Here is a 22113-nt window from a genome sequence, read left to right as displayed (position 1 = left end):
GAGGGAATGGAGGGTATATATATGTGTATATAGAGGATGGGGGAATGGAGGGGTATATGTGTATATAGAGGATGGGGGGAATGGAGGGTATATATGTGTATATAGAGGATGGGGGGAATGGAGGGTATATATTTGTGTATATAGAGGATGGGGGGAATGGAGGGTATATTGTGTGTATATAAGAGGATGGGGGGAATGGAGGGTATATATGTGTGTATATAGAGGATGGGGGGGGGGGAATGGAGGGTATATATTTGTGTATATATAGAGGATGGGGGGAATGGAGGGTATATATGTGTGTATATAGAGGATGGGGGAATGGAGGGTATATATATATATGTGTGTATATATAGAGGATGGGGGGGGGTGGAGGGTATATATGTGTGTATATATATATATATATATATATATAGAGGACGGGGGGGGAATGGAGGGTATATATGTGTGTGTATATAGAGGATGGGGGGAATGGAGGGTATATATGTGTGTATATAGAAGATGGGGGGGAATGGAGGGTATATATGTGTGTATATAGAGGATGGGGGAATGGAGGGTATATATATGTGTATATAGAGGATGGGGGAATGGAGGGTATATATATGTGTATATAGAGGATGGGGGAATGGAGGGTATATATATGTGTATATAGAGGATGGGGGAATGGAGGGTATATATATGTGTATATAGAGGATGGGGGAATGGAGGGTATATATGTGTGTATATAGAGGATGGGGGGAATGGAGGGTATATGTGTGTATATAGAGGATGGGGGGAATGGAGGGTATATATGTGTGTATATAGAGGATGGGGGAATGGAGGGTATATATATGTGTATATAGAGGATGGGGGGAATGGAGGGTATATATATGTGTATATAGAGGATGGGGGAATGGAGGGTATATATATGTGTATATAGAGGATGGGGGAATGGAGGGTATATATGTGTGTATATAGAGGATGGGGGGAATGGAGGGTATATATGTGTGTATATAGAGGATGGGGGAATGGAGGGTATATATATATATGTGTATATAGAGGATGGGGGGAATGGAGGGTATATTATATGTGTATATAGAGGATGGGGGGAATGGAGGGTATATATTTGTGTATATAGAGGATGGGGGGAATGGAGGGTATATATATGTGTATATAGAGGATGGAGGGAATGGAGGGTATATATATGTGTATATAGAGGATGGGGGAATGGAGGGTATATGTGTATATAGAGGATGGGGGGAATGGAGGGTATATATATTTGTATATAGAGGATGGGGGGGAATGGAGGGTATATATTTGTGTATATAGAGGATGGGGGGAATGGAGGGTATATATGTGTGTATATAGAGGATGGGGGGAATGGAGGGTATATATGTGTGTATATAGAGGATGGGGGGGGGGGAATGGAGGGTATATATTTGTGTATATAGAGGATGGGGGGAATGGAGGGTATATATGTGTGTATATAGAGGATGGGGGGAATGGAGGGTATATATGTGTGTATATAGAGGATGGGGGGAATGGAGGGTATATATGTATGTATATAGAGGATGGGGGGAATGGAGGATATATATGTGTGTATATAGAGGATGGGGGAATGGAGGGTATATATTTGTGTATATAGAGGATGGGGGGAATGGAGGGTATATATGTGTGTATATAGAGGATGGAGGGAATGGAGGGTATATATATTGTGTATATAGAGGATGGAAGGAATGGAGGGTATATATATATGTGTATATAGAGGATGGAGGGTTTATATGTGTATATAGAGGATGGGGGAATGGAGGGTATATATATGTGTGTGTATAGAGGATGGGGGGAATGGAGGGTATATATGTGTGTATATAGAGGATGGGGGGAATGGAGGGTATATATGTGTGTGTATATAGAGGATGGGGGGAATGGAGGGTATATATGTGTGTATATAGAGGATGGGGGGAATGGAGGGTATATATGTGTGTATATAGAGGATGGGGGAATGGAGGGTATATGTGTGTATATATAGAGGATAGGGGGGAATGGAGGGTATATATGTGTGTATATATAGAGGATAGGGGGGAATGGAGGGTATATATGTATATAGAGGATGGGGGAATGGAGGGTATATATGTGTGTATATAGGAGATAGGGGAATGGAGGGTATATGTGTGTATATAGAGGATGGGGGGAATGGAGGGTATATATGTGTGTATACAGAGGATGGGGGGAATGGAGGGTATATATGTGTGTGTATATAGAGGATGGGGGGAATGGAGGGTATATGTGTGTATATAGAGGATGGGGGAATGGAGGGTATATGTGTGTATATATAGAGGATAGGGGGGAATGGAGGGTATATATGTATATAGAGGATGGGGGAATGGAGGGTATATGTGTGTATATAGGAGATAGGGGAATGGAGGGTATATGTGTGTATATAGAGGATGGGGGGGAATGGAGGGTATATATATGTGTATATAGAGGATGGGGGAATGGAGGGTATATATGTGTGTATATAGAGGATGGGAGGAATGGAGGGTATATATGTGTGTATATAGAGGATGGGGGAATGGAGGGTATATATGTGTGTATATAGAGGATGGGGGGAATGGAGGGTATATGTGTGTGTATATAGAGGATGGGGGGGAATGGAGGGTATATATGTGTGTATATAGAGGATGGGGGAATGGAGGGTATATGTGTGTATATATAGAGGATAGGGGGGAATGGAGGGTATATATGTGTGTATATATAGAGGATAGGGGGGAATGGAGGGTATATATGTATATAGAGGATGGGGGAATGGAGGGTATATGTGTGTATATAGGAGATAGGGGAATGGAGGGTATATGTGTGTATATAGAGGATGGGGGGGGATGGAGGGTATATATATGTGTATATAGAGGATGGGGGAATGGAGGGTATATATGTGTGTATATAGAGGATGGGGGAATGGAGGGTATATATATGTGTGTATATAGAGGATGGGGGAATGGAGGGTATATATGTGTGTATATAGAGGATGGGGGAATGGAGGGTATATATATGTGTGTATATAGAGGATGGGGGAATGGAGGGTATATATGTGTGTATATAGAGGATGGGGGGGAATGGAGGGTATATATGTGTGTATATAGAGGATGGGGGAATGGAGGGTATATATGTGTGTATATAGAAGATGGGGGGGAATGGAGGGTATATATGTGTGTATATAGAGGATGGGGGGGAATGGAGGGTATATATGTGTGTATATAGAGGATGGGGGGAATGGAGGGTATATATGTGTGTATATAGAGGATGGGGGGAATGGAGGGTATATGTGTGTATATAGAGGATGGGGTAATGGAGGGTATATATGTGTGTATATAGAGGATGGGGTAATGGAGGGTATATATGTGTGTATATAGAGGATGGGGGGGGAATGGAGGGTATATATGTGTGTATATAGAGGATGGGGGGGAATGGAGGGTATATATGTGTGTATATAGAGGATGGGGGAATGGAGGGTATATATATGTGTATATAGAGGATGGGGGGGAATGGAGGGTATATATATATGTGTATATAGAGGATGGGGGGAATGGAGGGTATATATGTGTATATAGAGGATGGGGGAATGGAGGGTATATATATGTGTATATAGAGGATGGGGGGGAATGGAGGGTATATATGTGTGTATATAGAGGATGGGGGGAATGGAGGGTATATGTGTGTATATAGAGGATGGGGGGAATGGAGGGTATATATGTGTGTATATAGAGGATGGGGGAATGGAGGGTATATATGTGTGTATATAGAGGATGGGGGGAATGGAGGGTATATATGTGTGTATATAGAGGATGGGGGGAATGGAGGGTATATATGTGTGTATATAGAGGATGGAGGGAATGGAGGGTATATATATATGTGTATATAGAGGATGGAGGGAATGGAGGGTATATATATATGTGTATATAGAGGATGGAGGGAATGGAGGGTATATATATATGTGTATATAGAGGATGGAGGGAATGGAGGGTATATATATATGTGTATATAGAGGATGGAGGGTATATGTGTATATAGAGGATGGGGGGAATGGAGGGTATATATATGTGTGTGTATAGAGGATGGGGGGAATGGAGGGTATATATGTGTGTATATAGAGGATGGGGGGAATGGAGGGTATATATGTGTGTGTATATAGAGGATGGGGGGAATGGAGGGTATATATGTGTGTATATAGAGGATGGGGGGAATGGAGGGTATATATGTGTGTATATAGAGGATGGGGGAATGGAGGGTATATGTGTGTATATATAGAGGATAGGGGGGAATGGAGGGTATATATGTATATAGAGGATGGGGGAATGGAGGGTATATATGTGTGTATATAGGAGATAGGGGAATGGAGGGTATATGTGTGTATATAGAGGATGGGGGGAATGGAGGGTATATATGTGTGTATACAGAGGATGGGGGGAATGGAGGGTATGTATGTGTGTGTATATAGAGGATGGGGGAATGGAGGGTATATGTGTGTATATATAGAGGATAGGGGGAAATGGAGGGTATATATGTGTGTATATATAGAGGATAGGGGGGAATGGAGGGTATATATGTGTGTATATATAGAGGATAGGGGGGAATGGAGGGTATATATGTATATAGAGGATGGGGGAATGGAGGGTATATGTGTGTATATAGGAGATAGGGGAATGGAGGGTATATGTGTGTATATAGAGGATGGGGGGGAATGGAGGGTATATATATGTGTATATAGAGGATGGGGGAATGGAGGGTATATATGTGTGTATATAGAGGATGGGAGGAATGGAGGGTATATATGTGTGTATATAGAGGATGGGAGGAATGGAGGGTATATATGTGTGTATATATAGAGGATGGGGGAATGGAGGGTATATATGTGTGTATATAGAGGATGGGGGGAATGGAGGGTATATGTGTGTGTATATAGAGGATGGGGGGGAATGGAGGGTATATATGTGTGTATATAGAGGATGGGGGAATGGAGGGTATATGTGTGTATATATAGAGGATAGGGGGGAATGGAGGGTATATGTGTGTATATATAGAGGATAGGGGGGAATGGAGGGTATATATGTGTGTATATATAGAGGATAGGGGGGAATGGAGGGTATATATGTATATAGAGGATGGGGGAATGGAGGGTATATGTGTGTATATAGGAGATAGGGGAATGGAGGGTATATGTGTGTATATAGAGGATGGGGGGGAATGGAGGGTATATATATGTGTATATAGAGGATGGGGGAATGGAGGGTATATATGTGTGTATATAGAGGATGGGGGAATGGAGGGTATATATGTGTGTATATAGAGGATGGGGGAATGGAGGGTATATATGTGTGTATATAGAGGATGGGGGGGAATGGAGGGTATATATGTGTGTATATAGAGGATGGGGGAATGGAGGGTATATATGTGTGTATATAGAAGATGGGGGGGAATGGAGGGTATATATGTGTGTATATAGAGGATGGGGGGGAATGGAGGGTATATATGTGTGTATATAGAGGATGGGGGGAATGGAGGGTATATATGTGTGTATATAGAGGATGGGGGGGATGGAGGGTATATATATGTGTATATAGAGGATGGGGTAATGGAGGGTATATATGTGTGTATATAGAGGATGGGGTAATGGAGGGTATATATGTGTGTATATAGAGGATGGGGGGGAATGGAGGGTATATATGTGTGTATATAGAGGATGGGGGGAATGGAGGGTATATATATGTGTATATAGAGGATGGGGGAATGGAGGGTATATATATGTGTATATAGAGGATGGGGGGAATGGAGGGTATATATGTGTGTATATAGAAGATGGGGGGGAATGGAGGGTATATGTGTGTATATAGAGGATGAGGGGAATGGAGGGTATATATGTGTGTATATAGAAGATGGGGGGGAATGGAGGGTATATGTGTGTATATAGAGGATGAGGGGAATGGAGGGTATATATGTGTGTATATAGAGGATGGGGGGAATGGAGGGTATATATGTGTATATAGAGAATGAGGGGAATGGAGGGTATATGTGTGTGTATATAGAGGATGGGGGAATGGAGGGTATATATATGTGTATATAGAGAATGAGGGGAATGGAGGGTATATGTGTATATAGAGGATGGGGGAATGGAGGGTATATATATGTGTGTATATAGAGGATGGGGGGAATGGAGGGTATATATGTGTGTATATAGAAGATGGGGGGAATGGAGGGTATATATGTGTGTATATAGAAGATGGGGGGGAATGGAGGGTATATGTCTGTATATAGAGGATGGGGGGAATGGAGGGTATATGTGTGTATATAGAGAATGAGGGGAATGGAGGGTATATATATGTGTATATAGAGAATGAGGGGAATGGAGGGTATATATGTGTGTATATAGAGGATGGGAGGAATGGAGGGTATATATGTGTGTATATAGAGGATGGGGGAATGGAGGGTATATATATGTGTGTATATAGAGGATGGGGGGAATGGAGGGTATATATGTGTGTATATAGAAGATGGGGGGAATGGAGGGTATATATGTGTGTATATAGAAGATGGGGGGAATGGAGGGTATATATGTGTGTATATAGAAGATGGGGGGGAATGGAGGGTATATGTCTGTATATAGAGGATGGGGGGAATGGAGGGTATATATGTGTGTATATAGAGAATGAGGGGAATGGAGGGTATATGTGTGTATATAGAGAATGAGGGGAATGGAGGGTATATGTGTGTATATAGAAGATGGGGGAATGGAGGGTTTATATGTGTGTATATATAGAGGATGGGGGAATGGAGGGTATATATGTGTATATAGAGGAAGGAAGACGGGGATAGATCTGTATACAGGACAGATGATATATATCTGCAGTCAGTGATGATGGAGGAAGGTCTCTCCTATCTGCCGATCTCTGTACACATACCCCGATCCTCGCTCCAGCGATCACTCATCCCCCATATTCTGCACTGACTCAGGTGGAGAGAAGCGGAAACGGAAGTGTGTGCGGAGGGGCGGGGCTCCCAGCTGTCTGTGTGATACTTTGTATCTATGTGTGAGTGTCGGTGGAATATATTGTATCTCTATGTGTGTGAGTGTGTGGCGGTGGAATACATTGCATCGCTCTGGGTTATACTTTGTATCTCTCGGTGTGGATGGATTGGCGGCTCTCACAGCAGATATCGGGCGATCTGTACTCCCTCCATACTCCTATCATCCTCTGATCGGTGCTGTGTGGGGGAATTATCGTTGCTCATTCATACACAGTCCAGTCCACAGACCACCCCACCCCCATTGGAGAGTAGATATGAATGTATGCTATCACACAATGGGGACACTTGGCTTAATGTCATCTATAGTGACACCAGAAGAGCATACATGCAGACACAGTCCCTTATGGGATCTTCGTCCAGAATCCCGGTGCTATCAATTAATCATCTAGTGCAGGGGGTATGCAAACCGTGGCCTTCCAGCTGTTTCAAAACTACAACTCCCATCATGCCACAGTCTCTGGTTGTCATGGTTGTGGCTGTCAGAGTCTTGCTATGCATCATGGGACTTGTAGTTCTGACACAGCTGGAGAGCCACAGTTTGCATATCCCTGATCTAGTGCATTGATAAATATCCAATCATAAATACAAGGTTGAGTCTGCTGCCATTACTTGCTTTCCAGATTTGCTGGCCCTGACTGTCCCAGGCTGGGTACTATTTACAAGGACAACTTTTGGTACAATCTGACCCATTTGTGTGCACAGCCAAAACTTCTTTTTTCTTTTTATAGTTTTGCATATTTTAGAGAAAACCTTTCACAGTTGATATTTTACTGTCTGTGTCTCATTAGGGAAATTTCCCTTCACTTCCTGTATGGGGAATTGTGAAAGTATAATTGTAGTTGTGCTTGGAACTGTATATATATATTTTTTAAATTAACAAACATGTTATACTAAGTGGTGTATTTTGGTTTTGTGCTGCCCTAGGCAAGATCAAAATTGCCCCCCCCCCCCCCAATCTATAATTGTCCCACCCCAGCTGTTTTAAAATTGTGCACGCCCATGCAACAGGAACAAACAACATCATTTTTACTATTCATAGCTAAAGCTTTAAAAGTCTTTACAGGTTAGCACTTTTGATTTTCACAGGAGGTCTGGTGCTAGAATTACTGCCCATGATCTGTCCTTCGCAGTGATACCTCACATGTGTGGGACAATTGCTGTTTGCGTGCATGCAGAAACAACACGTGCATTCCCCTTTGTGTGCAAGCAGGGGAGGATGGGGCACTTTCATTTTTTTTTTTTTCATTATTAATTAAATTTTTTATGTTTACACTGTTGGTTTAATTTATTTATTTTTCATCACTTTTCTTTCTGTCACAAGGAATGTAAACATCCTTGTGACAGCAATAGGCATACAACAGGTACTCTTTATGGTGAGATCTGGGGTCTATAAGACCCCAAATCCTTCCTTTTGCCCTTAAAAGCATCTTATCACACCAATATCTGTTTTTCTGAATGCTTTAGACTTAAAAAAAAAATGGTGCCAATGGTTTCTAAGTAAACCGAAATTGCTTCATGTCATCGCTTCTGGTTTATGGTTATGAGCAGCCGATCAAAGCCGATCCTGGCTTTGATGGACTGTCTGGCCAACAGGTGAATGGGGTGATTTGCATAGATGTATAGTAACTAATGCCCCATACACACGTGCAGATTATCTGCAGACTTTTGTCTGCAGACTTACCTTTTCTATGTAGTGCAAGGGCCTGCCGGATTGCATACAAATTGAAAGTGTTTAGGTTTGACCTCATATTATATGGTTTTGGTAAGTCTGCAGACAAAAGTCTGCAGATAATCTGCACGTGTGTATGGGGCATAAGTAGAACTACTTCACTACTGTACTGAAGTACTGAAAGGCGGTATCTGTACTTTCCTGGAGTAGAATTTTTTTCTCCTACTTCCACTTTTACTTCACTACATTTTTTCAATAATTTCAATACTTCTACTCCGATATTTTTTTTTTTTTGTGCTGCTTTGTGCTGCATAGTTATTTATGCGTTACTATTATAATAATTACCACTGCCAGAACAGTAGATGGCAGGTTTCATGAAGCTCAAAACATGTGTATTATCAGCGCATACGAAAATAAATGCTACTGTATGTATAAATAAAAGCTGCATTTGAAATAATAAAAGACAATATGATATTCAAACTTTTGACTTCTTTCTTTAATGACTACATAACACAGTACTGGTACTTTTACTTTCAGTACTTGAGTAGCAAAATTTAAAAAAAAAACTACTTGCAATACTTAAGTACAAAAAATTTTGAATACTTTAGTACTTCTACTCAAGTCACTTTTTGATCGAGCACTTCCACTTCTACTCAAGTCACTTTTTGATCGAGCACTTGTACTTTTACTCAAGTATGGGTTTCGAGTAATTTATACAACTCTGGTGATTTGGGAGGAAAATGCTGTGGTGGAGGAATTAGGTTGTAGGTAGGAAACACTGTGGGGGAGGGGGGATTGGTGGCAGATATTTGAGCAGAAGGGGTGAAATGGGTGGGAGGCAGTTTGACGGAGGTGGGTGCTGCAGTGGTGGAGGTGCTTTGGTGGGGGGATGAGGTGAGTATCAGGTAATTTGACCAGCAAAGGGGTAATTTGGGTGGAAAATTCTGTGGTGGAGGAGTTAGGTGGATTGCAGGGGTTTTCACCAGGGGGTGAAGTGAGTGGGAGATGCTGTGACTAGGTGGGCGGGGGGGGGGGGGCACTGTGGTAGAGTCTGGTGAGTTGGGGGGAGTTATGGGCCATACACACTATAAGATTTTCTGAAGACTTTTTCCTTTAGATTTACCAAAACCATATAATATGAGGTCAAACCTAAACACTCAATATGTATGCAATGGCAGGCCCTTACACTGCATAGAAAAGGTAAATCTGAAGGAAATCTAACCACAAAAGTTGGATAGTGTGTATCCAGCTTTAGAGTGCTGCACGAGACGCTGTTTTTAGGTGGATGAGGTGGAAGGTGCTTTGACCACAATGGTGAGGTGGGCGAGGAGCCTCATAAGGTGGGCACTGTAGCAGGGGGGGTGGTAAGATGGATTTGGAAGGTGAAGGCATTTTGGCAGAGCAGGGATATGAGGCTGGAGGTTGATAGGTGCTGAGGTGGGTAGGTGGCACTGTGAAGGGATGAGGTGGGTGGTGAGTGCTTTGAGTGGGATGGGGGCACAGATTCAGGAAGAGCAAAGGGGTGAGGTGGGAGAGAAGCACTATAATGGGCGAGGTGGGTAGCAAGCCTTGTGAATAGGGGAGGGTCAGGTGGATGGTTGAGGTGCATATTTGGGCCGGATGCTGTGGTGGATGGGCGATTTCAGTTGAAGGCACTGTGGTTAGGATTTGAGGATGTGGTGGGTGCAGACAGCGCCATCCATTTCTATTGGGACACAGCGGCGGCACAGACACAGCTGTCACTCCCAATATGACATCTGTGTGGGATACTTTCTATGTTCAGGTACACGCACCTGCACAGATGTCACATTGGGAACGGCAGCTGCTGTGTCCCAATAGACATCAATGGGACTGTCTGCATGGGGATGCACGGAACATCTGTGCATCCCTGTGTGGGTAAACATGGCCGTGCACAGACATGTGCTTCGTTTGGAAGCCCTGTGCTGTGTGCTATGATGTGTTCTTTTGGGTCTATGTCCCAGTTTGCTCTTTTCTCATCTCCAGACAATTCACTGTACTCTGGGTGAACAGGTCCTGCTGTCTGTCCTCTGTAAAGGGGCACACTCTATACCTGCACTTTACAGCTGAGCGTGCGCACACTGACGTGCCAGGAAACACTGTAGTCCCATTTTTGAGCATTCCTCTTTCTATAAGGTGAGAGACAAGACTGACAAACATATACTACCATCACAGGTTCAGATGCGGATCCTCTTATCTGTGTGGCTTCATCTATTTCAAGAGCAGTGGCTGCCCGTCCATTGGGGGCGCCACCCCCCATCCATGCGTCCGGCCCCCTAATCTACATGCTGGGCGCTAGATGCATAGATTCCAATAGGGGATTTTTTTTTTTTTTAAGCATGTGATTAGAGCCAGAGGCTCTAATAGGCTTCAAAAAAAAGGGTGGGCTTGGGGCGCAGAGCACTGCGCCCTGAGCCCACCCAGTTGGGTGACAATAGCGAATGAATATTCGCTATTATCACGCTGACTCTCCTCCCAGCCAATCAGGAAGCGGGTCATGATACCCCTTTCCTTATTGGCTAAAAAGAGACATGATTTTACTGGCCATTGGACAGGAAGAGGGAGGGGACGTCTGGCTGGTGGAGACTCACAGCTGCTCGGGGAAGGAGCAGGTAAGCATGCTGGCTGTTCGACTGGGCAGCCAGCCGTGCATCCCGGGAGGGGGGAGGAAGGGGGTGGTAGATCAGATTGCTGTAAAAAGCGAGGACCAATGCGCTACCTCAGGGGTCTAACTCAAGAACCAATGAATAATGTGGGAATGTGCAAAAAATAGCAATTGTGCAAATCAACAGCGAAGACAAGCAAAATAACTTGGATCCAATACAATCCGAAAAAGCAGCCAATTCTATTCAGTGTCCCCACTGTAAAGTGACAATGTATAAATAAATATAAAAATCGGTGCTAATTCATGTATGATTCAAATTCAAAAGCAATCCATATGATCCAGGTGTAAAACTGATGTGTTAAAAGGTAAAAGATGCTATGATAAAAAATGGTACAGATGGATAAAACACATTGGTACAGACGGATAATTTATAAAGGTGAATGAAGTGTATCTTCCATTATGTGAATTCAATATAAAAGGCAAGTGAAAGGAAACTGACACTCATAGGGTGATGTAGGTATATGGTACAGATGGATAAATTAGTACAAGATGGGTCAATAGTAAAAGTGATGCATCAGTAGAAAGTGATCAAAAAATGTTAAAACTTCAGTGACCAAAAATATATAATAATCAGAGGAATAAATATCACAATAAATGTGTTGTACAGATGGATACATAATGTGAGGTACAGATGGATAAATAATGCAATAAAAACAAATCTTCTCTTAAAAAGTCAATAATGATAAATAGGGAATAGTGCACCCGATAAAGGTGATAATAGTGCAAAAATGCAAATGGCAGGATCAGCAAAAAGAAATCATACCATAGTCCATATGGTGAATCATGTGAATCAATAGTGACTCCCAAACGATAAAGTGACTTAAGCAGGTAAAAAAAATAAATATATCAAGTGACTTCCTTGTGAATAAAAAACCAATGCAGAAAGTGTTAAAGGGCTAAAGTGGTTAAAACATTCTGTGTGCATGAGGCCTTCTAGCATTAGGATAAACCCCTTCCCGCCCGCCCTATGGGCATTTGACGGCTGGAATGTGGTTGCATTATCCTGACCGGACGTCATATGACGGCGGCAGGATAATGCGCTCTGCGCGCCCCCCGTGCCCTCCCCATCAGTGCTGCCCGCCAGTGCCCTCCCCATCAGTGCTGCCCACCAGTGCCCATCATTGCCATCTATCAGTGCCGCCCACCAGTGCCCATTATTGCCCACCAGTGCCGCCCATTAGTGCCCATCAGTGCCGATCAGTGCTGCCTATCAGTGCCCATCAGTTCTCACCAGTGCCGCCTATCAGTGCCCATTAGTGCCCATCAGTGGCGCCTATCAGTGCCCATCAATGCCACCTATCTGTGCCCAGCAGTGCCACCTATCAGTGCCCACCAATGCTGCATATCAGTGCTACCCATCAGTGCCTCCTCATCAGTGCCTGTCAGTGCAGTCTCATCAGTGCAGGAAAAAACGTATTTATTTACAAAATTGTATAACATAAACAAAAAACTTTTTTTTTTTTCAAACTTTTCAGTCTTTTTTTAATTTGTTTAGCAAAAAAGAAAAAAACCTTGCGGTGATCAAATACCACCAAAAGAAAGCTCTATTTGTGGGGGGAAAATGACATAAATTTGGTTGAGGTACAGCGTTGCATGACCGCGCAATTGTCATTCAAAAATGCAACAGCGCTAAAAGCTGAAAATTGGCCTGGGCAGGAAGGGGGTGAAATTGCCCTGTACTGAAGTGGTTAATAATCATTCACACAGCACAGCTATGAATGAACAAAGTCAGCACCCAACAGCTACGTGACACACTTTGACAGAGCCATACCTGCTGTGCCATGTGAATGATTATCCTAGTGCTAAAGATCATAAGGCACTGTGAGGATTTGAATGATTCTATCAGGATTACAACAGGTGTAACACCTCACTCACTGTGTGCTGCTGCCCAGTGCCTGCCGCGTTTCCCGCCACTGCCGCCAGGATTAGTTTTACCGCTCCCTCATGGTCAGCTCAGTTCCTGAGAGAGCGGAGCCGGTAAAACACTTTACAGATCACTCCGCCAGCGGCCGAAATTCGAGAGCAGTGTTTCTCAATCTTTTTTTCGGCTGAGGCACCCTTTAAAATTATGGGCAGTCTTGAGGCACCCCATTCTAAAATGTCAAAAACTATTCTAATAGTTTTACATAATGTAGAAACATCCACATATAGGACACCCAACGCTAGAATAAATACTTCCAAAGCAAATACACTTGCACACTGGTATCGACTAGTATTCCAATGTTTCTTTTCTCCCTCAGTTTCTCTCCATCAGTCAGCAACTGTCACCCCAGTGCTGAAGGAGAGGGGCACAGGAGGGTCAAACAAGGATGCTGTGGAGGCAACAGATACCCTCCTTATTAGCTGATGATGTCATTGGATGTTAGGATGCCAATGTCTAGAAAGTCATAATGGTGCAAAATGAAAACCTGTGACTTTGTGTAACTGAAAGGCAGGCTTCATCCACCCACCAGCTTGTATACAAATTTTTGATCAATTTTTAGGCATTTTGCCAAGGCACCCCTGAAGAAGCCTCAAGGAATCTTACTTGGTTGAAAAAGGCTGCTCTAGAGAATGCGGCAGGTCGCAGGATTGTGTACCTCCACCAGAAAATGAAATAATAGTCCCTCCTCAGCTCCCACCTCCTGAGCCCCTCTGTTAACCCGATGGGAAAATGTATTTAATTTAGTTATACTTTAATTTAGTTTTATTTAGTTTAGTTATAAATTAAAATGTATTTAATTTAGATATACTGCGGCAGGCTGGTTCAGCTGCACCAATCAACATATGGGTATGTCGGTTCGCAGGAGCAGTCCTGGGGGTGAGCGTGTGCTGCCGGCGGCACGCACCAGCCCACACTAGGCAGAGGGGATGCTGATCCATGGGACCCGCAGACACCCGCGATCGCTCCCCACTGAGAGAGAACAACGGGCAGCTGTTGTAAACACAGCTAACCGTTGTTCTCTCTGAAATGATCACAGAACGCCTGTGATCCTTCTATATAGCATCACAGGTCTCTGTGTTCATTTCACAAGTCCCTCCCCCATACAGTAAGAAAACACTCCCCTAGGCTCAAACCTAACCCTTTGATCACCACTGGGTTAACCCCTTCCCTGCCAGTGTCATTATTACAGTAACAGTACATATTTATAGCACTGATTACTGTAGTAATGTCACTGGTCCCCCCAAAAGTGTCAAAAATGTCAGTTAGGGGTCCGATCTGTCTGCCTTAATGTCGCAGTCCCGCTAAAAATCACCATTACTAGTAAAAAATAAATAAATAAAAATGACAAATCTTTCCCCTAGTTTATAGACGCAATAACTTATACGCAAACCAAACAAAATACACCTATTGCGATTTTTTATTTTATTTTTTAACCAAAAAATATGTAGCAGAATACAAATTGGCTTAAAAGGATGAAAACATTAGATTTATACATTGGGGGGGGGGGGGGGGTTATATAGCAGAATGTGAAAAATATATATTTTTTTTCAGAATTGTTGCGTTTTTTTAGTGCAAAAAAATAAAAATTGTACAGGTGATCAAATACCACCAAAAGAAAGCTCTATTTTTTGGGGGAAAGGGACATAAATTTTATTTGGGTACAGCGTCACCCGACCGCGCAATTGTCCGGTAATGCCGAATCGCAAAAAATGGCCTGGTCATTAAGGGGGCAAATCCTTCCGGTCCAGAAGTGGTTAAACACCCCCTAATCAAGTAGGAGCGGGGGGTGTAATTTAGTGAGCCCTATTTTCTTTTCTTAAAGAAATGCACTATAAAGCTGTCCGGGCCCCCCCAATATGCTGATTGGGCCCACTACAACATGGCCGATTGTACTGCCTTATCAGCGGCCCTGACTAAAACTAATGTTCATGCACAGTGTTGTTAAAAATACTGCATGCGTTTATTTTTGGCATGTTATAAAGCCCATTCAAATAAAATACAACACACATTACCTGCAATATTCTATCGGGAGCATACAATAATTTAAAACCACAACAGGATATTTGTCCTTTAATTCCCAGTCTGAGCTCTGCTTTAAAAGCTATGTCAAATTTTGGTAATTCCACCAGTTGCATTGTTATTACGTAAGTAAACCCAAATGGTAAAAAAAATTATGTAATTTGTTTTGCTTTGTAATGTTTGACATTTTTATCCTACCTTTTTTTCTTTAATTTTTTTATTTTAGCATACCTTTTCTTATTTTTTTTTTTTTTTATTGCCATTAAGTTATCTTAATTTTACTATTTTTTATTTTACCATTGCCCTTATTGCCTTGTAAATGGTTGTTAGCAAGTTTTTCATATCAGTGTGGGAATATAGATTGTTGCCAACCGTCCTGCATTCCTATGTGGGTAAACCTGGCCGTGCACAGGCATGCGGTGCTGTATGCCCTTGGTGAACAAGGACTTTGTTTGAAAGCCTTGTGTTATGTTCTGTAATGTGTTCTTTGTTCTTATGGGTCTATTGCCCTGTTTACTCTCTTCTCGTCTCCAGACAATTCACTGTACTCTTGACTAACAGGTCCTGCTGTCTGTCCAGGGCCGCTGATAGGGGGGGAACGACCACCAATCCTCCTGTAGGGGGCCTGGGCACACGGGGGGGGGGGGGCCCCAACAGCACGGGGAATCTGTGCGGTTGGGCAGGGCGGCAATTAAAGCCAGTTTCTCCCCCTCCTGCCAGCTTTCAGCTGCTGCAGGGAGAGACACAGACACAGGGCATCATTCCTGTAATTGCTTCTCCGACACCGATCACCCTCCCTGTTCTGCCTGCTTCTGATCCCCCTCCTCCCTGTGTGCCCCCCTTTCACTGTGCCGCAGGGCTGCAGGCTTCCCTGTCCTGTAGAAAAATAACAAATTGTAAAAAAAATAATAATAATAATAATTAAACTTTGGCAATGAATCATTTTAAACAATTGAAAACTAAAATTATAAAAAATGTTAACATTTAAAAAAAAAAAATTATAATTTTTTTAATGTTAAAAAAAAAAGAAGTAAAAAACAATTAAAAAGGGCTAATTCACACGGGTTCTCGGTTATGTTTGCCTCCGCTAATAATGATTTTAGTGTATTTTTAGTGAAAATATTGTATTAATATACATGGGGGGGGGGGGCCTGCCAGGGTAGGCTGTACAGGGCCCCCGTGATTTCCAACAGCAGCCCTGTGTCTGTCCTCCGTAAAGGGGTACAGCCTCTCCCTGCACTTTACAGTCAAGCGTGTGCACACCAAGGGGACAGCAGTAAAGAGTAGTCCCAAAGTAGACTGTCTATAACCTCTCTTTGAAATGATAGAAATTAGATATATATAATAGAGAAACATATATAACATAAATAACAGTAACGCAAGGATGGTGGGAACCCCTCACCACCACACAGTTATTCACAAACCTGGTGCAAAGGCTAAGACCTACATATATAGTAAAAACATATGAAGTGACCTTATAGCACAGTTCTTAGTATACACTTAGTCCATAAAGTCCATGAACTTAAAATAAATGCAAATGATCTTCAAGGAGCAAAAGTGATCCGTGATATTAGGGGGAACACCCCACTCTCCACCACCACAGTGCCGGGATAATAGCTGGATGGAACACTCACCAACTGACCATGCCCCCCCACTCTCGTGGATCAGGCTCGGAGCGCATTGATTCCTAGAAGCATTAATCCACATTCCACCGGACCGTCACAGACACCCTATCGGATAATGTAACTCCCGCATATGAAAAGCATAAAATGATCCAATAGTGTATTAAAGTTTCCACCCGCTTTATTGAAAATCCCACACAATACACTCACTTGTACACAAGAAGATATTCACATATAGAACATATTCCCACATCAACCGGAGCTATGAATATCCATTAGACGCCTGTACTGGCTCCACGCCAAGTAGGAAGTTCCTCCGGACAATCCAATCGCCCCTCGAACCAAGGAAATTGGACCGCACTCAGAAGTAGATGAAATCAGAAATATCCTTTATTCCTCAAACAAATCCATACAGACAGTGCATCAAAGGACATGCGACAGGTTGACGCGTTTCACGATACAGATGATCGCTTACTCATGACCACACAATGGGATATCGGTGAAGGACTAGCATTTGTAGGCAAAATGTCAGCTGGTATCAATTGCATTATGATTGAACACACCTTGAATTAAATTAACGCAAAAGTGCCCACAGATGCGTGTCAAAACACCTTCAACCCATATAATAAAAGACAAATAATCACAGAGTCCTCCAAACTAAGGAGACAACTGTGTACAATCAAATGACTCAATAAACTTGACAATCACAAAAGATATATTACAAGTTTGTCAAAAGCTATCAAAATTGTGTTCAAAGTCATGTTCACCCTTATAGTTCCGTGCAAAAATTTCAACGGACTTGTTGAATATAAAATGACATACAAAGATAGTCATTTAAAATGAAGGGAGAGAAAAATGGAAAAATGAATGAATGAAAAATGAGTGAATTGATACTCTCAATTGTGTTTGTGAGTACTAAAAATATGAAAAAATTAAGTACATAAGAAAAATTTTAAAAATTTAAAAAATATAATTAAAGCCCAAACATGAATATATTAATGTATCAATAATTCATCCAAGTGACCTTGTGAAAAGTGTATGATAAAATAAAAAAATTAAATTAATATATAAGTATGTGTGCAAATGCACACATGTAAATAGGCTTCATATATAAAAAAAAAAAATAAATAAAAAAAGGGAAAAAGAGAGAAATTCAACGAAGAACCCGAATGACAATCAAAGATTGTGTAAATATGTATAAGGTCATAAGTAAGACACATACATATATATTTGAAACAACACTAACACAATAGAGAGAAAATGTATCTACAAAAAAGAGTATTCTTAAAAACAATGAATTGTATCTTATATCTATGCTTGTTGGTAAAAGTTAATCATAAATTTCCACAAATTTTGACAAGGTAAGACATTAGAATAACTCCATGAAAACCTCAGCAAGTCCATTCTTCTATATATAAATATATGTATATAAATTAAGACAATATATCATTAAAAACCCGCAAATTGTTTGAAAATCATAGGCAACTTTTGTATATATTAATCAATGCAAATATTAGATGTAGAATAAGCCATATAGTTGGAAAAAGACTTGGAACGAAGTCTATTCAAAAAGAAGGATTCCTCTACTGCATTGCCGAGACTGGTTTTACCCATGATTCAAAAGATTTTTTACAAAAACCAAAAGAAAGGAAAAAAAGGGGGAAAAATTTCCCCCTCTTTCCTTCTAGAACGTTAAAAACTACCGGTAAACCAGAATGGCGGTGCAGGGAGAATAAACTCCTTCTTGTAAATGGACAGATATCAAACCTGACACCCCAATATCTGTTGTAAATCAAAAAACACAACTTTTCCCTAAAATCCAAAAATATTAGAAACAGGAAAAAGAAAAATAGAAAATGCATGAATCTGGCTACAAACCAATTGAAGAACTATCTTTACGTGCCATATAGAAGCATAAACTATTCAATCAAAGGAGGGGAGAGGAAAAACAATCCAATCGCCCCGCCGTGTCGGTAACCAAGGACGCCGTTTGGTCACGCCCCTACGCGTTTCATCATATCCAACTTCAACTGGGGGCGTGACCAGACGGCACGGCGTACAGTTTTATAATGGTGTGCCCTGCCCAAATGCAAAATAGAAGAGGGCTGGGCACGCAATCTACATCACACCATCCGGTCTAACAGGCACAAACAGTGGGGATGACACCACAGTATCCACCCGTACATTTAACCTCTCAATTGCTGATAACCGACAATTCGTCCTACCACGGCGCAATGGGAGGTTAGCATAGGCAGAACAGCCCAGAGATAATACTCCAGCTTGAATCATTCTGAGAGCTTCCTGTTTATTGCATGATAAAATGCCTTTATATATATAATGAAAATAAAGTACCAATGGATACCCAAACCCAAAAAGGGAGTGTACACATATACAGTAACTGAATAAATATTTTAATATAACCTCTCTTTATGCCTTTGCACAGAATAGAACTGTCTATAAAGCAAATTTTTTGAGCATTTCTCTTTCTATGAGGTTAGTGACAAGACAGACAGACAAACATACTGCTGTGACAAGTTCAGATGTGGATTCTCCTTCTCTGTGTGGCTTCATCTTGTTTGAGAGGTAGTTGGTGTTCCTAGCTGCTGACTACCACCAGGCAGGGCCGGTGCTAGACTATTTTACGCCCTAGGCAAGACCAGCTACTTGCGCCCCCCCCAAAAAAAAGAAAAAAAAAAGGGAAAGGGTTAAAAACTCCTCTATGTAATACCCAGTGACCCTGATCTGATGGTTCCTTCATGTTATGCTGTCATACCCAGTGACCCCCATATTCCTTCATGTCCTTATGTCCCTCTATGTCACACCCAGGGACCCTGATGTTTTTCCATGTCACATCCTATGACCCCAATTTTCCTCAATGTCATGCTGTCATACCCAGTGACCCCAATGTTCCTCTATGTCACACCAGGGGCCCCTGATGTTCCTCCATGTCATACTCGAAGAGACCCTGATGTTTTTACATGTCACACCTGGGGACATCAATCCCCCATGGCACACAAAGGGACCCCAATTTCTCAGGGCACACATGGTGACCCCGAACCCCTGTTACACCCAGTAACCCCTATCCCCCATGTCACGCCTGGTGACTCCGATTCACCATGGCAAACCTGGTGACCCCGATTCCCTCTCACACCAGGGATCCTCCATGTCACACCCCGTGACCCCGATCCCCTGTTCTGGGGACACCTACTGGGCAGTATGAAGAGAGTGGTCCGCACTCTGCCCTCCTTCACCGTGATTCCTTTTCCCAGGACGCTCCTCTCCTGGACCACAGTGCTCACTACGGCCCAACCGGCTTGTGGTAGATGGAGAAGCAGCAGTCAGTGCCGAGCTCCAGCTCAGCTCTCCTCCACTCCCTGCTTAATACCGACCCAGGGACGTGAATGGCTGCCCACCAGCTCAGTGCAGAGTATCACTTCCTGCTCGGGGTTTAGGCCACGCAGCTCCAGCTGAAGAGGATCATCATGCAGGCAGCACTCCGGTGGGCTCCCTTCCTGCCTATTGGGGCCCCCCCAAACAGCGGTGGAAAGCCAAGGCCTGGTAGTTCTGCCACTGCCCCAGACACCTATCATCTTCCTCTGTCCCTTCGTCCTTGCCCACTGCCGCCTCTCCCCTCAGCTCACAAGGATCATTAATGATGGAGAGAGAGTGCCGACTCATGGCTGTGCCCCTAGGTGGCAATGCGCCCTAGGCGGCTGCCTAGTTTGCCTAGTGGAAGCATCGGCCCTGCCACCAGGTCATTCATCAGGAACAGATACTCTCAGTCGTGGGGAAGGATAGGTGCCAGGCAATGGAGCACGAAAGAGGTGCATGGCACAGGGTCGCTGGAGGCTGATGGTGCAGCAGAGTCTTGAGGTTCAATGATTTTGTGGCGTTTGGCCAAAACATGTTTATCGCTTTTCAGGGAAAGTGTGCATTAAGTGCCACATCACACCTTTTCGCTGCTTTAACAGGCAGGATCTTATGTGTGGTAGTGCTGAATGGGACCCCAATGGAGCTTTCCCAACGCACCTGCATAGTAGTGCACTACAACCAATATTCGTGCACAGTGTTGTTAAAAATAATGTGTGGGTAAATAGATTGTTGCCAACTTTCCTGGATCCCTATGTGGGTAAACATGGCCGTGCACAGGCTTGCAAAGCTGTATGCTCTCGGTGAATAAGGCCTTCGTTTGAAGCCTTGTGTTATGCTCTGCAATGTGTTATTTGTTCTTATGGGTCTATTTCCCAGTTGGCTCTCTTCTCGTCTCCAGACAATTCACTGTACTCTGGGTGAACAGGTCCTGCAGTTTGTCCTCCGTAAAGAGGTAAGTAAGGGTTGCATCACACCTTTGCGCTGCAGTAATAGGCAGAATGTTATGTGTGGTAGTTCTGAATGGAACCCCATTGAAGCTTTCCCAATACACCTGCATAGCAGCAGAGATGTATAGTAACTAAGTAGAACTACTTCACTACTGTACTTAAGTACCGAAAGGCGATATCTGTACTTTCCTAGAGTAGAATTTTTTTCTCCTACTTCCACTTTTACTTCACTACATTTTTTCAATGATTTCAATACTTCTACTCCGATATTTTTTTTTTGTGCTGCATAGTTACTCGTTACTATTATAAAAATGACCACTGCCAGAACAGTAGATGGCAGGTTTCATGAAGCTCAAAACATGTGTATTATCAGCGCATACGAAAATAAATGCTACTGTATGTATAAATAAAAGCTGCATTTGAAATAATAAAAAACAATATAATATTCAAACTTTTGACTTCTTTAATAACTACATAACACAGTACTTGTACTTTTACTTTCAGTACTTGAGTAGCAATTTTTTTTTTCAAAACTACTGGTACTTTTACTTTCAGTACTTGAGTAGCAAATTAAAAAAAAAAACTACTTGCAATACTTAAATACAAAAAATGTTGAATACTTTAGTACTTCTACTCAAGTCACTTTTTGATTGAGCACTTCCACTTCTACTCAAGTATGGGTTTCGAGTACTTTATACAACTCTGCATAGCAGTGCACTGCAACCAATGTTCATGCATAGTGTTGTTAACCACTTCAGCTCCGGAAGGTTTTACACCCTTCATGACAAGGCAATTTTTTGCTATTCGGCACTACGCTGCTT

General features: G+C 42.5%; 1 protein-coding gene across 1 annotated transcript in view; it reads right to left on the bottom strand.

Moving 5' to 3' along the window:
* Positions 1-6990, bottom strand: part of MINDY3 (MINDY lysine 48 deubiquitinase 3) — a 255003-nt gene extending 248013 nt beyond the window's left edge. Inside the window, exon 1 of the mRNA XM_082257723.1 lies at positions 6930-6990. The gene's annotated coding sequence lies outside the window, so the exon portion shown is untranslated. The remainder of the gene's footprint in view (positions 1-6929) is intronic.
* Between the last annotated feature and the right edge of the window lie 15123 nt (positions 6991-22113).

The sequence above is a fragment of the Pelophylax lessonae genome (assembly GCF_965119305.1).
Source record: "Pelophylax lessonae genome assembly, chromosome: 5".
Taxonomy (NCBI): domain Eukaryota; kingdom Metazoa; phylum Chordata; class Amphibia; order Anura; family Ranidae; genus Pelophylax; species Pelophylax lessonae.
The sequence above is the reverse complement of the archived record's forward strand: the minus strand, read 5'-3'. Positions and strand labels throughout refer to the sequence as shown.